The sequence below is a fragment of the Aotus nancymaae genome, unplaced genomic scaffold (genome assembly GCF_030222135.1).
Source record: "Aotus nancymaae isolate 86718 unplaced genomic scaffold, 86718_ANA_hifiasm-v0.15.2.pri h1tg000016l, whole genome shotgun sequence".
In the NCBI taxonomy this organism is placed as follows: Eukaryota; Metazoa; Chordata; class Mammalia; order Primates; family Aotidae; genus Aotus; species Aotus nancymaae.
Genome location: NW_026988428.1, coordinates 63,492,870 through 63,508,161, shown reverse-complemented (window position 1 = coordinate 63,508,161; position 15,292 = coordinate 63,492,870). Strand labels below are relative to the sequence as shown.

The 15,292-nt window shown below is 39.2% G+C and overlaps 1 protein-coding gene across 4 annotated transcripts in view; it reads left to right on the top strand.

Moving 5' to 3' along the window:
- KLRG1 (killer cell lectin like receptor G1) overlaps positions 1-15,292 on the top strand; it is a 43,515-nt gene that overhangs the window by 6,627 nt on the left and 21,596 nt on the right. The window lies entirely within an intron of this gene.

Below are 15,292 nucleotides of genomic sequence, written 5' to 3'. Positions count from 1 at the left end.
TGGAGGTGCCTGCCCTGCTGTAGCAGCTAGCATGCCTGGCTTGCCCTTGGCAGGTGTGAGATCTGGGCCAGTAGTGTGAGCCAAGCGAGCCAAGCACAGCCTGCCAAGCCCAGTGGGTGGAGCCAGCCCAGTAGTCATGAGTGAATTTTGAACAGGGTCTCTCCCCGCCCCCTGCCTCAGCTGTGGAGGTCTCTAGCTGTGGAACGACATAAAAAAATCCTGTGTCAATACCATGTTCCTTTTGCATTTGTTTGTTTGACTTCTTTCAGTGTAATATCTGTGAATTTGTAAGTATCAGTAGTAGGTTTTGTTTTGTGTTTTGGTGGGGTAGTATTACATTTTATGAGTACAGTAGCCTTCCTTTCTCAGGGGACGTGTCCCAAGGCCCCTGGCATGGACAGCACCTAACCCAGTTGCCTTCAATGAGAATATGTTTCTGTTTGTATCTTCCACCCACAAATTTAATGCCTTTTCCATCTTAACTAAGCACTTACCATAGCCCATGGCAGTAACTTTTGCAGTTTGAGTTGTGACAGCAAAACTAGCACATATTTCTTTTCCTTTCTTCACAATTTAACAGATGGAGGATTTATTCTTACCATAGATGTTAGCAACAGTTTTTTTTTTTTTTTTTTTTTTTTTAGTAAGTCGAGAACCTTCACCTTTTTATTTAAAGGAAGCACTTTTCACTTCTCTTTGGCATATCTGCATAGCCAGCATTACTACTCTTGAACTTTGTGGCCATTATTAAGTAAAATAAGAGTTACTTGCACTGCAATACTGTGGCAGTCAATCTGATAATTGAGAGGGATGGTAATGGGCAGGGAGTGTCCACAGCGTGGCTCCACTGGATGAAGGGGTGATGCATGTCCCAGGGGAGATGGAGCAGGACAGTGCATAATTTATCATAGTACTCAGAACAGCATGCAATTTAAAACTTATGAGTAGTTTATTTCTGGAATTTTTCATCTGGTAGTTTTAGACCTTGGCTGACCACTGGTAACTGAAGTTGTAGAAAGCAAAACTGCAGGCCAGGCGCAGTGGCTCACGCCTGTAATCCCAGCACTTTGGGAGGCTGAGGAGGGTTGATCATGAGGCCAAGAGATCAAGACCATTTTGTCCAACATGGTGAAACCCATCTCTGCTAAAAATACAAAAATTAGCTGGGCATGGTGGCGCGCACCTGTAGTCCCAGCTACTCATTAGGCTGAGGTAGGAGAATTGCTTGAATCGGGAGGTGGAGGTTGCAGTGAGTGGAGATCGCACCACTGTATTCCATCCAGCTTGGTGACAGAATGAGACTCCGTCTCAAAAAAAAAAAGTGCAAAACTGCAGATAAGGGTGAGGAACTATTGTATTTCTCATCTTATCCATTCTTGTTTTGGTAGGCATTTGGGTTCTATCTATGTTTTCTTTTAAGAATCCTTGGTGACTTCTCCAGCCCCTCCTGTCGGACCGCAGAACCTTGCCCAGGAGCTGATTAAATTTCTTGATTCCAATAACTGGCTAAGCAGTAAATCCAGATTCGGCTGTATTCTTGGCTCCTGTTTCTGCTCCTATTTCTTAACTCTCTTATCTCTCTCTCTCTCTCTCTCTCTCTAGATAATGGCCATTTCTTGCTTTCCTCTAATTTTGACATGTGGCAGATAGCCCTAGCCCTGTCTTTTTTTGTTTTCTTCCTGAAAAAAAAAAAAAGAATCCTTCTAGTTTTATGTTTACGTCTGTAATTTATTTTTTAAATTTTTTAGAGACAGGGACTTGCTATAGTGCCCAGGCTGGTCTCAAACTCCTGGCCTCAAGTGATCCTCCCAACTTGGCCTCCTGAAGTGTTGGGATTACAAGCATAAGCCAGTGTGCCTGGCCTGTGATCTATTTTGAATTAATTTTTGTGTATGGTTGAGGTAGGGCTGAGGGTTTTTTTTTCCCATATGGATATATAATAACTTCCTATAACATTTGTTGACTGTTTTTTCCTCCCTTAATTACTTCAGAGCTTTGTTGACAATCGATTGTATAAATGTAGTTCTATTTCTGGACTTAAATCTATTTAATTGATATCTTTGTTTATTATTATGCTAATAACACACTGTCTTGATTCTTCTAGTTTTATATTAAGTCTTGAAGAAAGGTACTATAAGTCTTTCTTGTTTTTTCAAGATTGTTTTGGCTATTCTAGGTCCTTTGCATTTCCATATATACTTTAGAGGCAATTTGTCAATTTCTGTTAGAAAATCCTGCTGGGGTAAGGCACAGTGGCTCACACCTGTAATCCCAGTGCTTTGGGAGGCTGAGATGGGAGGATCACTTGGGCTCAGGAGTTCAAGACCAGCTTGGACAACATGGTGAGACTCTGTCTCTACAAAAAAACCTAAAAATTAGCAGAACATGGTGGCATGTGCCTGTGGTCCCAGTTACTTGGGAGACTAAAGTAGGAGGATCACTTGAGTCCAGGAGGTGAAGGCTGCAGAGAGCTGTGGTTGTACCACTGCACTCCAGCAGGGCAGCAGAGACATACCCTGTATATAAAAAAAAAAAATTCTGCTGGGGTTACAATTGGGGTTGATATGAATCTGTAGATAAATTTGGGGAAAGTTGACATCTTAATGTTGAGTCTTATAATTAATGAATATGAAACCACCTTTGCAGAACTTTAAGTAATGAGAGAAGTCTAACATGGTTGAGTCCATCTTGCTTCTAACCTCAGAGGTTAAATTGTTTTTTTTTTTTTGTTCATTCTAATGTGGGGGCCAAGGTAACTGTGAGGAATTTAGTTTACAGTTAAACTTTGAGACAAGGAAAACTCACCTCACTTCCGTTCAGAGATTGAAGCCACATTCATAAGACAAAGTTAAAATTATGGTAGGGGCTTGAACTTTGCTAAAGAATAGGCATAGTTAAACAATGATGCGCCATTGCTTAGCTTGTTTTTGTTATATAAGTTGCTTACTGCCCGAGTCATGTATCCGGGGTGGCAAGATTCAGAGCTTCTCCAACTACTCCTATAGGCAATACTACTATTGTAAAACCTAAAGAACTGGTCTTCGAGACATTTTTCAGATTTAGCGTTTCAACAGACCAAGAGACGCCACCTGGTCCTGAGACCTGTCCCAGGAAATGACTTGGCTGCATGAATACAGTTTTAGACACCCCTATGATTTCATTCCTAGCCAGTCAGTTGTTTCACTTCTCTAGCCCCCTGCCTGCCAAAATAGTAGTTAAAAAACCCTAGCCTCTGAACTCTTGGAGGGCGATGGGTTTGAAAAGTGTCTCTCCTTCTCCTCACTTGGCTGGCCCTGCAATTATTAAACTCTTTGCTGCAACACCTGCTGTTCTCATTGTTTTTTTCAGGGCAGCAGGCAAGAAGAACCCCTTGGGCTGTGACAAATAGGGTACAACTCTATATATGTAGGTCTTAATTTTTTTCAGCAATGTTTTACAGTTTACAGTGTAGAGGACTTACCTGTCTTTTGTTACATTTGTCCCAAAGTACTTTATTTATTTTATTTATTTACTTTTTATTAAAAATTTGTTTTTAATCAGGTGGGGACTGAGCCTGACGAGGCTGCAGGGCTGCGAGGCCCTGCCCCCTCAAACTACTTTTTTTTAATGGTTTTAAAAATGAAGTTATTGTGAAAGATATTTCATGAATGTTTGCTGGTGGTATATAGAAACACAATTGGTTTTTGTATTTGTAACTGTATTCTGTTACCTTGCTACTTATTTTGGCTGTTGCTTTTTAGATTTGTTAGGATTTTACATATAGACAATAAATTTCTCTGCTAGTATCTATTTTCAGACTTCTGCTTCTGTTCATGATAGTATAACTGGGACTGGATTTATTCTTCCATCTTAAAAAACTGGCAAACCGGGGGAAATATATGGAACAATGGCTTTCTGATATTGGACAACAGATAACACAAGACAGTGATTCCTGAGAGGAGGGGAGTTAGGTGAGAACCACAATTCCCCCTGCTTAATGCATGGAGAGACTATCTAAGGTGCAGTGCAGGAAGGGGCCCCAAACAGCCTGGCAGTTTCACTGAGCTTCAGAAGGAGAGAGTGTGGAGTGTGGGAAGACTAAGGCAGCTAAGATTTGTGGGTCAGAGTACCAGAGAGAAGAGAGATTTGCAGAGTGAGCTCTAGGTAACTACAGAGGAATCCTCTCAAGCCTTTGGTTGAGTTCTGAGCTGAACCACTTCAAAGGCGTAGGCAGAACAACTCCTAGATCTCACACAGGGCTGGGAATAGTCAGTGTTTTCACCTACCAGAGTGGAAAGATGTTCTCAATATATGGGGTTTTCAGTAAAGTTCTGAGAAGACTTTTGACTCACTAGCAGGTTCAAATTAGTACTAAATTTATATAAAGCCCTGATAAAGCTTTAATATGGTAGAAAACAATTCTCCATGGATCACTTACATTTTTACATGTCTTGCAAGCAGAGACAGTAACTGACCTTTTGTTCCACGCTGTCTTTTCAAGGATATTTGAATAATGAACAACCTTAGAATACAGAAATAGTGTCTCCTTCTGGGGCCAAGGGCAGATTTGTTTATTGTCCAGTATAATAAAGGTCATGTATCCTTCTGGGACAAAATATAATACTGCCTGTAGCACATTATAAAAAATTCAGATTCCCTAAGCTCAAAGGAGATTCCCTAAGGTCTCCTTTCATTTGACCCACTCAATGTTTTGAGGTAGTTTGGTTATTTGAGGGGGCAAGGTGTAGGAGATGGCAAAGAAAAGGAGATGTGGAGAAAGAACCCAGTGTCATGGATTTGAAGGTGTTCCACCTCTGAGGTCACTGGCTTCTCCTTGGCAGTGAGCTGCCTATGGTAGCAGTTGAAAGTGTGGAAATTCTGATTGAGCTTGCTTATTCTAGAAAAATAAATAAAGTCTCAAATCAATGATCCAAGCTTTCACATTGAGGAATGAGAAGAAGAGGAGCAAATTACACTTAAACTAGGCAAAAGGAAGAATCTAATAAGAGGCACAAGACATCTATGGAATAGAAAATAGAAAAACAACAGAGAAAATGAAGCCATGATCTAGTTTTTTGAAGTGATCAATAAAATTGATAAAATGTTGACAAACTGATTAGAAGAAAGGCACACATTTCCATTTATCAGGAATCACAGAGGTAAAATCACTATAGATTCCAAGCCATGAAAAGAATAATAAGGGCCGGGCACAATGGAGCTCATGCCTGTAATCTCAACACTTTGAGAGGCCAAGGCGAGTGGACTGCTTGAGCCCAGGAGTTTGAGACCAGACTGGGCAACATGGTGAAACCCCATCTCTACAAAAAATACCAAAGTTAGCCAGGTATGGGGGTGCATGCCTGTGGTCCCAGCTACTCTGGAGGCTGAGGTGGGAGGATTGCCTGAGCCTGGGAGGTCGAGGGTGACAGAGGGAGAACTTGTCTCAAAAAACAAACAAACAAACAAAAACCGACAGTAAGCGGTTGATAAAGTCTGGCATGTGTGCCAAATTTGGCTTGCCATCTCTTTTGCGAGTAAAGTTTTATTGGAACACAGACACAACTATTTACATTTTATCTATGGCTGTTTTTGTACTATAGTGGCAGAAGTGAGTAGTTATGGGAGACCACATTGCCAGAAAAGCCTGAAATATTTACTATGTGACTTTTTACAGAAAACGTTTGCTGACCCCTGACTTAGATGAAAAGAACAAATTCATTGACAGACACTAACTACCAAAGTCACTCGAGGAAATGTAGATAGCCTGTATATTCCCCATCCCCTGAAGAAATTGAATTTACAGTTAGAGTTTTCCCACAATGAAAACTTTGGGTCCAGATGGCTTCACTGGTAAATCCCACCTCTTCCTTTTCATCTTTTATTTATTCGCTTTTCTCTAGGATTTTAGTACAGTGTTGCACAGAGTTGCTGAAATCTGACATCCTTGCCTTGTTCTTAATCCCACTGAGATAACATTCAATATTTCACCTTAAGTGTGTTAGATTACTTGTAGGTTTTATGTAGAAGCCATTATCAGATTGAGAAAGTTTCCTTCTGTTCTTTTGCAGACCTTATTTATTCTGAATGGATGTTGAATTGTTTTATGCTTCTTTCTGCTTCAGTTCACATGATCTAAATCTTTTTTCTTTTTCATTATGTAAATATGGCAAACTACATTGATTGCTTTTATAACGTTAAACCTACATTGTACATTTCTGGGATAAACTGCAATTTGTCATGATTATTTCTTTCTTTTATATTTTTATAGATATTTTGTTAAAGATTTTTGTGTCTATAATCTTGAAGGTGGAGTGTCTGTAATTTTCTTTTCTTGCAATTTTTTTGGTCAGGTTTGGTAATCAGAGTCATAATGGCCTCCTAAATCAAATTGGGAGAGTGTACTTACATTTTCTATTTTTTGAAGGAGAAGTTTATTTATTTCTTAAAGTTTAATGTGGTATGCTATTGAAGTCACCTGAGCACGAAGTTTTCTTTGTGGGTAGATTTGTATTAATCAATTCCTTTTTTTTTTTTAAGTGGTAACAGAGCTATTCAAAAATTTATTTTGTGTGTGTGTCAGTTTGTTAAATTGTGGGGTTTTTTTGAAAGTTTTTAATTTATTAATCTTCTAGTCAAAAATCCACAATGACCACAGATAACATCATTGCAGCACCTTTACTCCTTTGGTTGTGATCCAATCTCCAACTCGCTTTTTGCCAGTGCCAACATTGGCCTTTGCAGTCCCCCTAACTTCCTTCATTCTATTCCTGCGTTCCTTTCGTTGCTTTCTTGAGATCTTTTTCTTCTCACACAAGCCACCTCTTGCAAGTCCGTGTTGGGTTCATTTTTCTTTGCATAATTCAGGGACTCATCAATCATGCCAAAGCCAGTTGTCTTGCCATCACCAAAATGAGTTCTGAATCCTAATTAGAAGATGACATCCAGTGTGGTCTTGTACATTTTGGCTAGTTTTTCCGAAATTTCTGTCTTAGGCACTGTTGCCTTGCCGGGGTGAAGGACATTAATGACCATTTGTTTCCTCTGAAGTAGTCAGTTGGTCACGAATTTTCTAGTGTGGATAGTTACTGTGTCATTTATGATGGCGGCCTATCCTCAGAGAGCCAGGGAGGAAAAGAGTAAATTGTATTTTTTAAAAAGAATTTGTCTACTTAATCTAACTTGTTAAATTTATTGACATGAAGAGACAATATTACCGTATTATACTTTTAACGTCTTTAAAATCTATAGGAATATATCCTCTCCATTCTTGATATTGGTAATTTGTGTTTTTTTCTCTTTGTTATTTTTGTTTGTATTTATCTTTTGTTATGAGACAGAGTCTTGCTCTGTTGCCCAGGCTGGAGTGCAGCGGCTCCATCTTGGCTCACTGCAACCTCTGCCTCCCAGGTTCAAGTGATTCTCCTGCCTCAGCCTCCCAAGTAGCTGGGATTACAGGCACACGCCACCATAACTGACTAATTTTTGTATTTTTAGTAGAGACGGGATTTCACCATGTTCGCCAGGCTGGCCTCGAACTCCTGATCTTAAGTGATCTGCTCGCCTCAGCCTCCCAAAGTGCTGTGATTAGGCATAAGCCACTGCTTCCGACCTGTTTTTTCTCTTTGTTTCTTGATCAGTCTTTTACAAATGTGTGTTATTGGCCAGGCACCGATAATACACATTTAAAAAAAATTATTTTTTTACACATTAAAAAAATTATTTATCATTATTTTCATTTTTATTTTGTCCTTGCCAAATAGTTTAGGAGAGACTTTTTTCCAGCATTATTGAGATATAATTGACAACTAAAAACATAGATATTTAAGGTACACGACTTGATGTTTTGATATATGTGTGCATTGAGAAATATTACAATCAAGGTAATTAACATACTCATCACATTTTTTTTTCATAATGAGACACTTAAAATCTACCTTCTTAGCAAAATTTAAGGATACAGTACAAATTGTAAACTGTAGTCACCTAGCTATACATTAGATCTCCAGAACTTATTCATCTTGCATAACTGAAACTTTGTACTTTTTAACCAACATTCTCCATTTCCCTCTCCCTCCACCTTCTAGCAGCCAACATTTTACTCTCTGCTTCTATTAGTTTGACTATTTTATTTATTTATTTATTTATTTATTTATTTATTTATGGTGATGGGGTCTTGCTGTGTCACCCAGGCTGGAGTACAGTGGTGTGATCATAGCTCACGGTAGCCTTAACTTCCCAGGCTCAAGCGATCCTCCCGCAGCAGCCTCCTGGGTAGCTGGTACCACAGGCATGTGCTGCCACACCCAGACAATTAAATTTTTTTTTTTTTTTTTGGTAGAGACAGGGTCTCCCTACGTTGCCCAGGCTGGTTTTGAACTTCTGGGCTTAAGTGATCCTCCTGCCTTGGCTTTCCAAGGTGTTGGGATTACAGGTGTGTGCCACCACACTTGGCTGAATTTGACTATTTTAAATACCACATATAAGTGAGATTACACGGTATTTGTATTCCTTTGTCTGACTTATTTTATTTATTATAATGTCCTCCAGTTTCAGCATGTTATCACAAATGGCAAGATTTCCTTTTTAAAGGCTCAATAGGCCAGGCTTGGTGGCTCATGCTTGTAATCCCAGCACTTTGGGAGGCTGAGGTGGGAGGATCACCTGAGGTCGGGAGTTCGAAACCAGCCTGACCAACATGGAGAAAACCCGTCTCTACTAAAAATACAAAAAAAAAAAAAAAATTATTCGGGCATGATGGCACATGCCTGTAATCTTAGCTACTGGGGAAGCTGAGGCAGGAGAATCGCTTGAACCCAGGTGGCAGAGGTTGCAGTGAGCTGAGATGGCACTCTTGCACTCCAGCCTGGGCAACAAGAATGAAACTCCATCTCAGAAAACAAATAAGGCTGAATGATATTCCATTGTGTATACATATACTCATCTGACAAATGTTTAGGTGATTTTGCATTATCTTAACTATTGAGAATAGTGTTTCAATAAGCAGGTGAGTGCAGGTATCTCTTTGAGATACTTATTTCATTTCCTTTGGATATATACCCAGAAATGGGATGGCTGGATCATATGGTGTTCTATTTGGAATTTTTTTGTCATGTCTCCATACTGTTTTTCAGAATTACTGTACCAATTTACATTCCCACTAACAGCATACAAAGTTTTCTTTTTCTACACATCCTCCCCAACACTTATTTTATTTTACTGAGATGGAGTTTTGCTCTGTTGCCCAAGCTGGAGTGCAGTGGCGTGATCTGTGCTCACCACAACATTTGCCTCCCAGGTTCAAGTGATTCTCTTACCTCAGCCTTCCAGGTAACTGGGATTACAGGCATGCACCACTATACCCAGCTAATTTTGTATTTTAAGTAGAGATGGGGTTCCTCCATGTTGGTCAGGCTGGTATCGAACCCCTGACCTCAGGTGATATGCCCGCCTTGACCTCGTAAAGTGCTGGGATTACAGGGGTGAGCCACCACACCCAACCCCCAACACTTATTTTTTATCTTTCTAATAATAACCATTCTAATAGGTGTGAAGTGATATCCTATGATGGTTTTGACTTCCATTTCCTTGACTATTAGGGATGTTAAGTATCTTCTCCTAAACCTGTTGGCCATTCATATTTCTTCTTTTGAGAAATACTAAGACCCTTTGACTATCTTTTTGAGATAGTTATTTTATTTTTATGGGCTATATATACACAAAAGTGAAATTACTGTGTATATATATATATATATATATTTTTTTTTTTTTGGCTATTAAGTTGTATGAAACCAGGTGCAGTATCATGTGGCTGTAGTCCCAGCTACCTGGGAGACTGAAGTTGGAGGATCGCTTGAGGCCAGTAGTTTGAGACAGCCTGGTCAATATAGTTTGACCTCTGTTTAAAAAAAAAAAGGTTTGTATCAGCCATTTACGTATTTTGGACATTAACCCCTTATCAGATATATGGTTTACAAATATTTTATCCCATTCTATAGATTTTCTTTTCCCTCTGTCAATTGTTTCCTTTGCAGTGCAGAAGTTTTTAGTTTGATGTAATATCATTTGTCTATTTTTACTTTTGTTGTCTGTGTTTTTGGTGTTATATCCAAAAACTCATTGCCCAGACCAAGGTCAAGAAGCTTTCCCCCCTGTTTTCTTAGAGTAGTTTTATAGTTTCAGGCCTTATGTTTAAGTTTTTAATCCATTTTAAGTTGAATTTTTTAATATGGTATGAGATAAAGTTCAGTTTCATTCTTCTGCAGGTAGATATCTGGTTTTCCCAACACTATTTATTGAAGAAACTATCCTTTGCCTTTTTTATGCTTTTGTCATCCTTGTCAAAGATCATTTAACTGTAAATGCATGGATTTATTACTGGGCTCCGTATTCTCATCCATTGGTTTGTATGTCTGTTTTCATGTCAATATCATACTGTTTTGATTGCTGTAGCTTTCTGATATATCTTGAAATCAGGAAGTGTGATGCTTCCAGCTTTTTTCTTCTTGCTCAAGATTAGTTTGGCTATTTGGGGTCTTTGGTGGTTCCATATAAATTTTAGGATTATTATTCCTATTCTATAAAGAATGCCATTGAGGGCCAGGAATGGTGGCTTACGCCTGTAATCCCAGCACTTTGGGAGGTCCAGGCAGGCAGATCACTTGAAGTCGGGAGTATGAGACCAGCCTTACCAACATGGAGAAACCCCATCTCTACTAAAAATACAAAATTAGCCGGGCATGGTGGCGCATGCTGGTAATCCCAGCTACTCAGGAGGTGGAAGAAATGCTTGAACTCAGGAGGTGGAGGTTGCGGTGAGCTGAGATCACGCCATTGCACTCTAGCCTGGGCAACAAGTGAAACTCCGTCTCCAAAAAAAAATAACAAAAAACAGAATGCCATTGGGTGCTGGATGCAGTGGCTCATGCTTGTAATCCTAGCAATTTGGGAGGACAAAATGGGCGGATAACCTGAGACCAGCCTGGGCAACAACGTGAAACCCTATCTCTACTAAAAATTAAAAAGTTAGCCGGGCATGGGTGGCACACACCTATAATCTGAGCTACTTGGGAGGCTGAGGCAGGAGAGTCACTTGAACCCAGGGGGCAGAGGTTGCAGTAAGCTGAGATTGTGCCATTGCATTTCAGCCTGGGCGCGACGGAGCAAGACTCCGTCTCAAAAAAAACAAAACAAACAAACAAAAAAACAAAACAAAAAAAAACAGAATGCTATTGGGACTTTGATTAAGACTGCATTTAATCTGTAGATCACTTTGGGAGTGCTGTGCTTTGAATGTGTCCCCTCAAATTAATATGTTGAAACTTAATTGCCAATATGATAGTATTAAGATGTGGGACCGCTGGGCATGGTGACTGACACCTGTAATCCCTGCACTTTGGGAGGCTGAGGCAGGTGGATCACGAGGTCAGGAGTTTGAGACCAGCCTGACCAATATAGTGAAACCCTGTCTGTACTAAAAATACAAAAATTAGCTGGGCATGGTGGCACACGCTTGTAATCCCAGCTACTCAGGAGCCTGAGGCAGGAGAATCGCTTGAACCTGGGAGGTGGAACTCGGGAGGCTTAGGTTGCTGTGAGCCGAGATTGTGCCACTGCACTCCAGCCTGGGCAACAGAGCAAGACTCCATTTCAAAAACCAAACAAACAAAAAAAGATGTGGGAACTTTAGGAGGTGATTGGATCATGAAGGCTCTGCCCTCGTGATTGGGATTCATGACCTTATAAAAGGGCTGGAGGAAACCAGGTAGACCCCTTTTGCCCTTCTGCCTTCTTCCCATACGAGAACAAGTGTTCATTCGCTCTGGTGGGCATAGCAGCAAGATGCCATCTTGGAAGCAGAGACTGGCCTTCATCAGACATTGAACCTTGATCTTGGACTTCCAGAGAACATGACAAATAAAATTACCCAGTCTTAGGTGTTTTGTTATAGAAGCACGAATGGACTAAGACATAGTATGGACATTTTAACAGTAATAGTTTTTCCAATCCGTGAGCATGTGATATCTTTCCATTTATCCATGTCTTATTTAATTTCCTTCATTAATGTTTTATAATTCTCAACGTGTAAGTTTTCCAATTCAACTCTTTGGCTAAGTTTATTTCTAAGTATTTTATTTTATTTTTCTTGCCATTATAAATGGTATTACTTTAAAATTTTCCTTTTCAAATAGTTCATTGTATATAGAAACATTAACGATTTTAGTATGTTGATTTTATAACCTGCAACTTTACTAGCTCTAATACTTTTTTTATTGAGTCTTTTAGTTTTCTATATAATTGTGTCTTCTGCAAATAGATATAATTTTACTTCTTTCTTTTAAATTTGGATGCCTTTATTTCATTTTCTTCTCTAATTGCTCTGTCTAGGATATCCAGTATTATGTTGAATGGAAATAGTAAGAATGACATCTTTTCCTTTAACCAGATCTTAGAGGCAAAACTCTGTTTTTTCCTGGATTGATTGGGATGTTAGCTGTGGGCTTTTTCTGTATGGTTTTTATTATATCGAGGTACGTTCTCTCTATACCCATTTTTGAAGAATGGTAATTATGAATGAATGTTGAGTTTTGTTACATGCTTTTTCCGCATCTATTGAGATGATCAAGAGGTTTTTCTTTCATTATGTTAATGTGGTGTATTATATTAACTAATTTGCTAGTATTAAACCATTCTTACATTCCGGGGATAAATTCCACTTGGTCATGGGGCATGAGCCTTTTAATGTGCTGTTGTTATTTGGTTTATGGGTATTTTATTGAGGATTTTGCACCTGTGTTTATCAAGGATATTCATCTGTAGTTTCCTTTTCTTGTGGTATCTTTGGTATCAGGATGTTGCTTGCCTCATAAAATGAATTAGGAGCCATTTCCTCTTTTTTTTTTTTTTTTTTTTTTTTTTTTTGAGACAGAGTCTTGCTCTGTTGCCCAGGCTGGAGTGCAGTGGTGCAATCTAGGCTCACTGCAAACTCTGCCTCCCGAGTTCAAGCAATTCTTCTGCCTTAGCCTCCAGAGTAGTTGGGATCACAGGCACCTGTCACCACGCCTGGCTAATTTTTTTTTTATTTTTAGTAGAGACAGAGTTTCACCATGTTGGCCAGACTCGTCGCAAACTCCTGACCTCAAGTGGTCTGCCTGCCTCAGCCTCCCAAAGTGCTGGGATTACAGGCATGAGGCACCACACCCAGCCACCTCTTCTATTTTTTGGAAGAGTTTAAGAAGATTGGTGTTAATTTTTCTTTAAATGTTTTGTAAAATTTATCCATTGAGTCATCTAGTCCTGGGTTTTTCTTTATTGGTAGAGTTTTGAATACTGATTTATTCTCCTAATTTATTATTGATATTTTTAGGCTTTCTAGTTATTCTCAATTCAGTTTCAGTTGGCTTTATGTTTGTAGAAATTTATCCATTTCTTGTAGATTATCCAATTTGTTGGCATATAATTATTCTTAAGTGTTTCTTATGACTCTTTCTATTTCTGAAGCATTCATTGTAATTCCTCCTCATTCATTTTTTATTTTATTTGTGTTTTCACTCCTTTTCTCTTTTCTTTTTCTTTTGAGACAAGGTCTTGTTCTATTGCCTAGACTGGAGTGCAGTGGCTCAGCCATGGCTTACTGCAGCCTTGACTTCCCAGGCTCGAGCAATCCTCCCACCTCAGCCTCCTGAGTAACTGAGACTACAGACATATACCATCGCACCTGGCTAATTTTTGTATTTTAGTAGAGATGGGGTTTTGCCATGTTGGCCACTCTGGTCTAGAACTCCTAACCTCAGGCGATCTGCCCACCTCGACCTCCCAAAGTGCTGGGATTACAGGTGTGAGCCACCAAGCCCAGCCTTTTTTTCTTAGACTGTTTGTTGATTTTATCTTTCCAAAAAATCAGCTCGGCTTTGTCAGTTTTCTTCTATTGTTTTCTTTTCTTTATTTCATTTATTTTTGTTCTAATCGTTATTATTTCCTTCCTTTTGCTAACATTAGGCCTAATTTGTTTTTCTTATTCTGTTTTCTTAAGGTGTGAAGTTAGATTGTTTATTTGAGATCTCTTTTTGAATGTAGATATTTATTGCTCTAAATGTTCATCTTAGTATTTCTTTTACTGAATCCTATAAATTTTAGTATTTTTTGTTATTTTTGTTTGTCTGCAATTAGTTTTAAAATTTCCTTTTGATTTCTTCTTTGTCTTCTTTTTTTTTTTTTTGAGATGGAATCTTGCTCTGTCACCCAGGCTGGAGTGCAATGGCGCAATCTTGGCTCACTGCAACCTCCGCCTCCTAGGCTCAAGTGATTTTCCTGCCTCAGCCTCCCAAATAGCTGGGATTATAGGGATGCACAACCATGGCCAGCTAATTTTTGTATTTTTAGTAGAGATGGAGTTTCACCATATTGCCCAAGCTGGTCTTGAACTCCTGACCTCAGTTGCCTTGGCCTCCCAAAGTGCTGGGATTACAGGCATGACCCACCATGCCCAGCCTGATTTCTTCTTTTACCCAGTGGTTATTCAAGAATGTGTTTTTAAATTTCTATATAAAGGTGGATCTTCTCATTTTATTAGTTATTGATTTTTATTTCATTCCATTGTAATTGAAAGAGGTAGATATTTGGAATGATTTGTATCTTTTTACATTCGTTACAACTTGTTTTGTGACCTGACATGTGAGCTATCTTGGAGAATGTTCTCTGTGATCTTGAAAAGAATATTTTTCTGCTGTTGGGTGAAAAGTTCTGTATATATCTGTTGGGTCTGTTTGGTCTATCATGTTGTTTAAATCAACTGTTTTTTTAAATTTATTTTTTGTCTACATGTTCTATTCATTACTGAAAGTGGGGGTAGTGAGGTCTACTAATGTTATTTTATTGCTGTCAATTTCTCTCTTCAAATCTATCAATATTGGCTGGGCATCGTGGCTCACGCCTGTAATCCCAGAACTTTGGGAGGCCGAGGCAGGTGGATCACTTGAGGTTGGGAGTTCAAGACCAGCCTGGCCAACATGGCGAAACCTTGCCTCTACTAAAAATACAAAAAATTAGCTGGGTGCGGTGGCAGGCGCCTGTAATCCCAGCTACTTGGGAGACTGAGGCAGGAGAATTTCTTGAACCTGGGAGGCGGAGGTTGCAGTGAGCGGAGATTACGCTACTGTACTCCAGCCCAGAGACAGTGTGAGACTCCGTCTCAAAAAAAAAAATCTATCAATATTTATTTTATATATTAGATTCTCTGACATTGGGTGCATATGTATTTGTAATTATTATGTATTCCTATTGAACTGACCTTTTTATTAATATAAAATTATCTTCT